This window comes from Sinocyclocheilus grahami, unplaced genomic scaffold (assembly GCF_001515645.1).
Source record: "Sinocyclocheilus grahami isolate Dianchi unplaced genomic scaffold, SAMN03320097.WGS_v1.1 scaffold665.1, whole genome shotgun sequence".
Classification (NCBI taxonomy): Eukaryota; Metazoa; Chordata; class Actinopteri; order Cypriniformes; family Cyprinidae; genus Sinocyclocheilus; species Sinocyclocheilus grahami.
This window is the reverse complement of record NW_015505844.1, coordinates 238,013-247,329: the sequence shown is the minus strand read 5'-3', so window position 1 is coordinate 247,329 and position 9,317 is coordinate 238,013.

Below are 9,317 nucleotides of genomic sequence, written 5' to 3'. Positions count from 1 at the left end.
CTAAATTAAATATATAAACACAACATATTTTTCTTAAATATATACATGCATGTGTTTGTATTTATATATACATAACAAATATACACAATACACACTCATATATTATGTAAACAAACTTTTATTTTGGATTGCAATTAATCGTTTGACAGCTATATATACCTGTCTCATGAGATACCTTCAAATGATAGATTTTTTAAGGCAGCATAGATGTATCCTTTGCTGCCTTTGATATCCCAGAATCCTGTGCGTTCCATTCCGTGATTGTTGACCTAAAAAAATAAAGATGGCGTCTGAAAGTTGCACTTGGTGGTCAGTTTATATACAAATTAGTGCTGTCAAATGATTAATCGCGATTAATCACATCCAAAATAAATGTTTTTGTTTACATAATATATGTATGTGTACTGCGATTATTTATTATGTATATATAAATTAACACACATTCAGTATATATTTAGAAAATATTTGCATGTATACATTTATATATTTAAGTTAAGTTTCTATTTTATTGTCTCCCTTACTATATATACTATATATTATATAGCTAGCTGTGGTCTGCAAAAAAAAAAAGTTACTATGTCGGAGGCCTTTCACAACTTTTATAACAGTTTGAGAGCAATAGTTTAATGACCCCTAGAGAAACTACCACATTTTTAAATTCTCAGCAATTTTCTACAACATAACCATTGCTTTTACTCCCACCTTATTGCAAGCTCAGAGGAATCACACAATGTGCCTTTCGCATGTATCCTTCATTGTATTTTTTTTATTTATTTATGACCACCATGTAATAGCAGAGTCCACTTTTGTGTCACGTATAGCCTTCGGCGTGCTTTGCCTCGCTCTAATGAGGGGCCAACGCAGCCCTCTAGCTTCTTCCGTAACGCCTCGTTTTTTTCCTTATGGTGTAACAGGACTTAGCCCGTGGTCTCACACACGATCCTTTGGGTTGCAACCAACTAAGATGTGACCGGCCCTCTTCCTGCTTGATTCCAGAATTCCCCGGATGAAGGCATTTTTGTGTCGGTGAGGATAACAAGGCGCCTGAGCCTCGGGTGAAATCGGGGCTCTGTCTCAAAGCTAGGCAGCCTAATGAGTCATTAGGAGACAGTGCATCAAAAGGCAATCACAACCCTATGTGTAAAATTTAGGTCAGCGCTCCAGCTATAACATCTGCACTGCTACATTGCGTTTGAAAAGAGCGTTTTAAAGGCCGTAGGGTGTTTTCTGTGTTTAGTTCATTTTGCTTCTTGTTTTCTTTCTCTTTTTTCCCCTTTTGTCTTTTATCCGTAGAAGTCTTGGAAATAGTTACGAGGAACATGTAAAGTGTTGTATTGTAAGTCAATGCAATGTATAATATTAATAATAATAATAATAATAATAATAATAATAAGCAGTTGGACTACTATTTAGTATTTAATCGTGTCTTCAAATTGATGTTTTGAGCAAATTATTTTTCATTTCAATGATTTTCTGTGTGTGTGCAACATTATAAAGTGGGCATTGTTAATGATAATGAGAAATAGTTTAAGTCTTTGAGTTTGAGTTGTGTAACGCTCATAATTATTCTTCTGCCCACATACAGTATGTGAAGTCCATATTTGCTCAGCATTCTGCCTTTAGTTTGACCTCTGTTTTGAAGAAAATTCACTTAGATTTTTCTGAGTCAAACTAATGATGTATGTGTGGTTGCATATGGGCAGTATATGTTTGCAGTATTAAATATGAAATCGTAGTTGTTTTCGAGACTTAAGATTGATAGAATGTAAAGAGTGAGGGTGTCCTTGTGGGTGTGTAATGAAGACATCTTGTAACTACTGTACATGCAGAAGAAATTGAGTTGAAGGAAGAAAAAAATTTACATATAAACAAAGACAAAGTTACATAACTAATAACCAATGAGAAATTAAAAAACCGGATCAGTCCAGGTAAAATCAAAGCTATTTAATGTGTCTGTTTGAACGCTAGTCATTAAAAAGCTGGAACCTCATTAACCCGGCAAACTTCAGTTATTTAAATAAATTACATTAAGTTGTCAAATCTGCTTGATTGACATATTCACATTTCATAATTAATGTTGCACTGTACCAAATGGTTGGTTATTAGTAGATAAAGCCTGCAGTTCTTCAAACAAAGCTGCCAGAAAATGGGAACGTTGACTTACAGTAAAGCGTATAGCAGGATTCTCATGATCATGGACAAACAAATGCATTGTGAATAAACGTTAAAATGGAAATTTGTGAAATTAAAAGTCATGGAAGTGTCTCTAGTTTTTAAGTCATGCTGGCTTAATATAGCCTGTGTATATTTGTGAATGAATGATGTGAGTGAACAGATGATTTGTGGAACTAATTGTGAGTGAATCATTCTTTGGAATTGACTCTCTCAATGATTCAGCAGAACTAGTAATTACTCTAAATTATTATTTGGTGTGTCCGTGTCAATATTTTGTACTACACAGCAAAAAAAATAAAAATGCACATTACTTTTTTTTTTTTACAAACTTGATCAAAAGCACATAAACATTTTGAAGTCCAATTTTTTTTAAATATGTTTGTTTAATTTCAAATATGCTTTTATTTTGTCATTTAAGATGCAGTATGACTGTAACGCCACACATAAAGTGCAGTAGTGTTTACATATGTATAAATTCAGTATTTAATTTTTTTTTCTCACATATGGGAAGTTTAAGAGGTGACCATTCATTAACTGCATCTTGATAACTTTAGTCCACCTCAAGTACAACTCATGAGTGATTTTAAGCTTTGTTTATTCTTAATGCCGTCCATTAGCTCAAGGTTAGCATTGTGTGTCATTGTCTGAATAGCCGCTAATTACGGTTAGCATCTCACATTGTGAGGTCACTGATGTTAATGGAAAGTGCAGCTATGTGCAATTGTTATTAACCCATGAAATTAGATAATCTGCCTAGATTTATGATCATCAGCAGTTATGTCTCTCTTATGTTGTATTGCTTTCGGTGTAAATGACATAAGTACATGCACAATTTGCACATGCGGTCATTGTGCACATGTAAATATAAAACAATTATTCTAACTGTGCATTGTTCAGAAAATAAGAATTGTTATGACTTTAACATTTTTTTTCTACCACCATGTCCTAATGTCTTCATTTGTCTTTTTTTATGTATCATTTAAATACTTTTTATAGTGGAAATGATGGTGGAGAAATGTTTAGCTAACATTTTGGTAACATTATAAGTTTTTAAGAGGTAATGTAAAGCCTTTTTTATTATTATTCTTATTGTGTACTGTTCTCTGAGGGCCACTTATAATGTTATCAAGAGTTTAACATCAAAACACATTATAAGTTAGAAGTAATAAGCTATTTTCTGTCCTGTTTTTGACCCCCCTCATCAGAACGCACGTTTTGAATAGACGTGGAGGATTGTAGACTCGGAAGTAAACGCCCACTGCTATAATCGACTAACAGTTGTGTATATCTGACATCATACGTTCCTTATAGATGGACGCTGTGATTTAGGTCAAAAATGCATAAATAACTTCTACATAAATACATATCAAACGATCTGTAAGAAGAGACAAAGCAATAGTGATCACGTAATAAAAACAGTTACTGACACTTGTGTTGTGACATTACTGTCGGATCCAATATGGTCGGCACAGCATTGTCTTTTAGTTTCAATCTTTCTGAAAATCCCGCGTCGATTGTGCCTTGTTTGAAAACAAATCTGCAGTAAAATGAAGTGAACAAAAGACCAAGTTCTTACTGATGTGGTCTGGAACTTCATTAAAAATAAAGTGAATTCACTCTATCCTAACGTTGGGATCAGAAGGAAAGCAACGCAAACACAATTGTTCCACAACTTTGCACTGCACAGAGTCTTGCTGTCTTTAGAGCATCTTAATCGTTTGATTTCTGCGTAGACCTGCGCATTCGCCTCTCTCGTAAACACTGCATTCGCGAATCGGTGGGCGGGGCTAAACAGGCAGTGATGTTGAAGCAGGCGTTGATCTGCGGAGGCGGTGCTTATCCACGCTATTACGTCATAGAGTAAAACATTCCAAAAGCTCTAATTTTGGCAGACTGCCTTCAATATAAGTTGTTTTTAGACTAACGGCAAAGTTGTGAGTTCTGAAACTTACAGGAGGTTTTTATAGTGCAATGACGTCTTATGTGTCAAAAGATCAAGGGAATTTTGGTTTCTCAGTTCATGACACCTTTAATAATGAAATCAATCTGGGACATAAAAGTGGCACAGTCGAAGAAACACCTATAGACTTTGACATAGCAAAACAAAACATAATTTAATTTTTTTTAAGAACAGTTTCTAATTGAATTCAAGTTTTACAGTTATTTTACAGTGCAGTTTTTTTCCCTCTATGAAGTTAGCAGGTCAGATCCACCGTAAAACGTTTTGCTTTCTCCTCCTACTCATCATCCTTTCCCTTCTTCTGCCTTGAAGGCATTTAGAAGTTTCATGATCAATTCCCACAAAGCCTTGTGTGCCGTGTGTCTCCGGCGGGCTTCACTCCCCTCAATCATTTGCGATGCTCCGCTCCGCCCTGACGACTGAAGGTCAAAATAAACTGGATCGTTTAAAGCTGCCTGGGGAGGTACTGTACACTATATTGAGTTCCCTTCTCGTGTTGTGACGGCGAATAATGGAATCTACTCCAGTCCTCTATTTACTGAACTTTCCTGTGCAGTTAACCCTGTCGAAGGAGAGTTACACGCGATGACCGCATCAGTGTATCACAGCTGACTCACGCTGACATGCTTTGACAAAACAGTCATGACGTTAACATGACGGGTTATTTGCTTGGATGATTTCTCTGGGAGTGCATCATGTCTCATAAATAAATGGTGCTGTTGTATCAAAGCCTCGGGGTGCCTTTAATAAGCATACTTAAATGGTGGAATAATTTTAACTTTAACCCTAAAAAATTAGTCTTAGACCCCATTAACTTTCACCATGGCTGATTGTGTTCCCGCCCTTTTTGTATTGATATATTTATTAACTTTAAATGTAATTCTAAATATATAATACAATTAATTCATTCATTTTAAATTATGTATTTATCTTGATGTTTCAAAAAAGGGTGATGACAAGATTCTGGAATGTATGTTGATATAAATAAAATAAAGGAATAAATAAATCAATGTATTTATTTTAAGGTTTCAAAAATGTGAGGGCAAAAAAATGCAATTTAAAATAAATACATTCATTGATATAAATATAATATTACATTATCAATAAATTGTACAAAAAAATATATATTTTGTGATATCACAACCAGCACATATGTGAACCCCCTAACTGTCCTTACTAAAACATACATTTCCCATGGATTTCATTGTGAATATTAAGTACATTTCCTTTTTTCTTATGAGACAGTATTTTCTTGTTTTAAAATTAACTGTATAATAGCAATAACTACACAATTATGTTGTCAAATTGTTCTTCCTGTATTGTGCATTTCTAGAGGTATGACTTTTCCCAGCAAGCATATTAATAAATTGTGTAAAATACTGCTTTATTGAGAATTGCTGTACTATTTACTGTCTTATTTACACCGGTGGTGTTGGGTTTTTGCCTCTTGGCAAGCTGAAACTTTTACTTTAGTACATTTAAAGAACACCTCCAGTAATCCTATTGCATTACCGCTAAATATTGCACTCAACTGATGTTTCTATATGAGAGTGTGTTGTGATATTACAGGATGAAATCAGATTATTTCAGTTGACCAGACACAATTATATGACAGATGGGTGAGGGACTGCAGACAGACCTCTTGTCTTGGTTTCACAAGGGTCCTTAGAGGTCCTTCATGGCAAAAGATCTGTGAAAAACATGCATGGGAAAAGCATTAGTTTGCTTAGATGTTTGCCTTTTTTGATGACTAATTTACTGCCATGGGCACATTATATGCAATAAAAATGACACCCTTTGATCATAATAAACATGTAAAACGTTGGACATTTTGTGGAATAATTTTAACTTTAACCCTAAAAAATTAGTCTTAGACCCCATTAACTTTCACCATGGCTGATTGTGTTCCCGCCCTTTTTGTATTGATATATTTATTAACTTTAAATGTAATTCTAAATATATAATACAATTAATTCATTCATTTTAAATTATGTATTTATCTTGATGTTTCAAAAAAGGGTGATGACAAGATTCTGGAATGTATGTTGATATAAATAAAATAAAGGAATAAATAAATCAATGTATTTATTTTAAGGTTTCAAAAATGTGAGGGCAAAAAAATGCAATTTAAAATAAATACATTCATTGATATAAATATAATATTACATTATCAATAAATTGTACAAAAAAATATATATTTTGTGATATCACAACCAGCACATATGTGAACCCCCTAACTGTCCTTACTAAAACATACATTTCCCATGGATTTCATTGTGAATATTAAGTACATTTCCTTTTTTCTTATGAGACAGTATTTTCTTGTTTTAAAATTAACTGTATAATAGCAATAACTACACAATTATGTTGTCAAATTGTTCTTCCTGTATTGTGCATTTCTAGAGGTATGACTTTTCCCAGCAAGCATATTAATAAATTGTGTAAAATACTGCTTTATTGAGAATTGCTGTACTATTTACTGTCTTATTTACACCGGTGGTGTTGGGTTTTTGCCTCTTGGCAAGCTGAAACTTTTACTTTAGTACATTTAAAGAACACCTCCAGTAATCCTATTGCATTACCGCTAAATATTGCACTCAACTGATGTTTCTATATGAGAGTGTGTTGTGATATTACAGGATGAAATCAGATTATTTCAGTTGACCAGACACAATTATATGACAGATGGGTGAGGGACTGCAGACAGACCTCTTGTCTTGGTTTCACAAGGGTCCTTAGAGGTCCTTCATGGCAAAAGATCTGTGAAAAACATGCATGGGAAAAGCATTAGTTTGCTTAGATGTTTGCCTTTTTTGATGACTAATTTACTGCCATGGGCACATTATATGCAATAAAAATGACACCCTTTGATCATAATAAACATGTAAAACGTTGGACATTTTTGAAGGATCTATGAGGCTAGATTGCTTTATAACATTATGTTGTATTTACTAGATGTTTGTCTATATGCCCTGTTCATTCTAACATCAGTTTTATCACTGCAGGTCACAGACTGGCTGTGTTGTTAATCGATCTGACTTTATCTAGGATGTATTGCTGTTTAAAATAAAATGTTCATCTATTTTGACCACAAATCAGTTATTTAGGCACTGAACATGTATTCTGAAGGAGAAAGAGGTTGTATATTAATTACAGCAGTGCAATGCATCATTTATCAGGAACTAGATAAAACATCGAACTATTTGCATGTATGCACTTGGTAGACTGTTATATCCAAAGCTACATACATAGCTCAAGGTGTTTAATCAAAATGTGTTGTCAGAATACATTTGTGCATTGCCTTCAAAATTAACAATATTATGCAGAGTGTGTTTTTGCATTGCTTGGCTGCTGCATCTAAAGCAACATTTAGAAGTATTTGCACTGCCATTACAATTGCATAGTTAACGCTATGAGATTACCATTTAAAATTCATATTTGTATGATTCATTTAAATAAATAAATTATACTTTGCATATGAATCTAAAACTGTCAGTAGGTGGCGGAAAGTCACTGTCTTAATGAGTGAGTCATTGAATCATTCATTCAGCTGATTCATTCAGGAACAAAGCAAATGAAACATTGATTAGTTAAAAAATGCTGGGGAATAAGAAACAACTGTGTGTTGCTCTGATGCACAACAGCAAAAAGACAATATTGTGTCTAAAATGAAACAAAATATGAACTTGTTTACTGAACTCTTATAAAAATCACATTTGCAATCGTGTTGATTTTTGATAAAAGCAGCACTTGTTCACATGATATTGGCTAACTTTATCATATAGAAATATAAGACAAAATCTCACACATGGGCATTTTTTCCCGACCTCATATTAAATTTTGGGGTCATTTTAACGGCGTACTAGGCTACATTATGTAGTGTGAACATGTTTTGGTTAGATTTTTGCGAAGTGAGTTATATACTCAATGTCAGCTTTCATATTGTTAAAACTGTTATCGTAATTGATGCATATTGAACACCTCCTAAACAAACTGGCTCATTCTCATTAAAATGTAACGTTTTCACCAGAAATGGGTAATTCTCATTGAAAGCACAGTTTTTGGGTCACGTTGTTGTTGCACATGGTCGCCCCTTCTTTCTGCCCTTCCAAACACCTTGGGCCAGAATCTAATCTAACTCTAAATGGTACCTTGCTCTTTCAGTTCTTTTGGTGTCAACACTTCTTTCTGGTTCTTTGCTAGGATGCACTTGTCACAGTCGCAGCCCAGTCCTTGCCTCTGGTGCAAGTCATGGTTTTGTTTGGCCAAGCGAACCAGCTAAATAAAGGCTTCCCAGCATCACCTGAAGAGAGTCCTGAGCCATTACAGTCCTCCACATCTGTGTCTTAGAGACTACAGTGTCAAGGATAAGATGGGATTTAATGAATGACTTTTATCTGAATGATGACACCAGTAATTGAAGCAGGTTAGACTTGGAGAAAATGGAATGATAGCAGTCAGATACTTGAAGCCCCCCAGGATTGGTGTCAAGATGCTCTGAGGCGATCTCATGTCTGGTTCACTGCATCCTTCTGTGCTTAAGTGTCTTAACAGACAGCTAATTATCACATTGCATTAAAGAGGGTGCCAGCTTGCTCTTTTCCGCCATGTGTTTTTCTTTTTTATATATTTGTTATGACTGCTGAGAGTTTCTGCCAGCTTTTCTTCCACCTCATCCTAACCAGGCACAAAACATCAAGTTTCCAGTGTAAAGTAGTTTTTTGTTTGTTTGTTTGTTTCTTTCTTTCCCCTCCTCTATGCACTAAAAAAAAATGTTTTATACATCTTATTGCAATAGATACATGTTTATTACAACGAAAATGTCATATTGCATCTCATCTGAAACAAATTACCTTTACAGATGGTGTCACAAGCTATTTTATTTTATTTTGTATTTTGTTTTATTTTAATGCTTGATGTTGACAAATTAAACCTAGTTAAGTACATTAACCTAAACTAACATTTCTTACTTAACACTCTGAGGTCAGCAAATGCATCGGGGCATTCAGTGGCATTTTTCCTGATAACACAGCAAATAACTTAAATTATCATTCATTAAAACATTTTTGATTGTACAGATAAAAATAATACATCATTCGAATCTGGAAAGGGTCTACTTGTTCATTTCCATTACTACTAAAAAAAAAAAAATATATACAGTGGGTACGGAAAGTATTCAGAC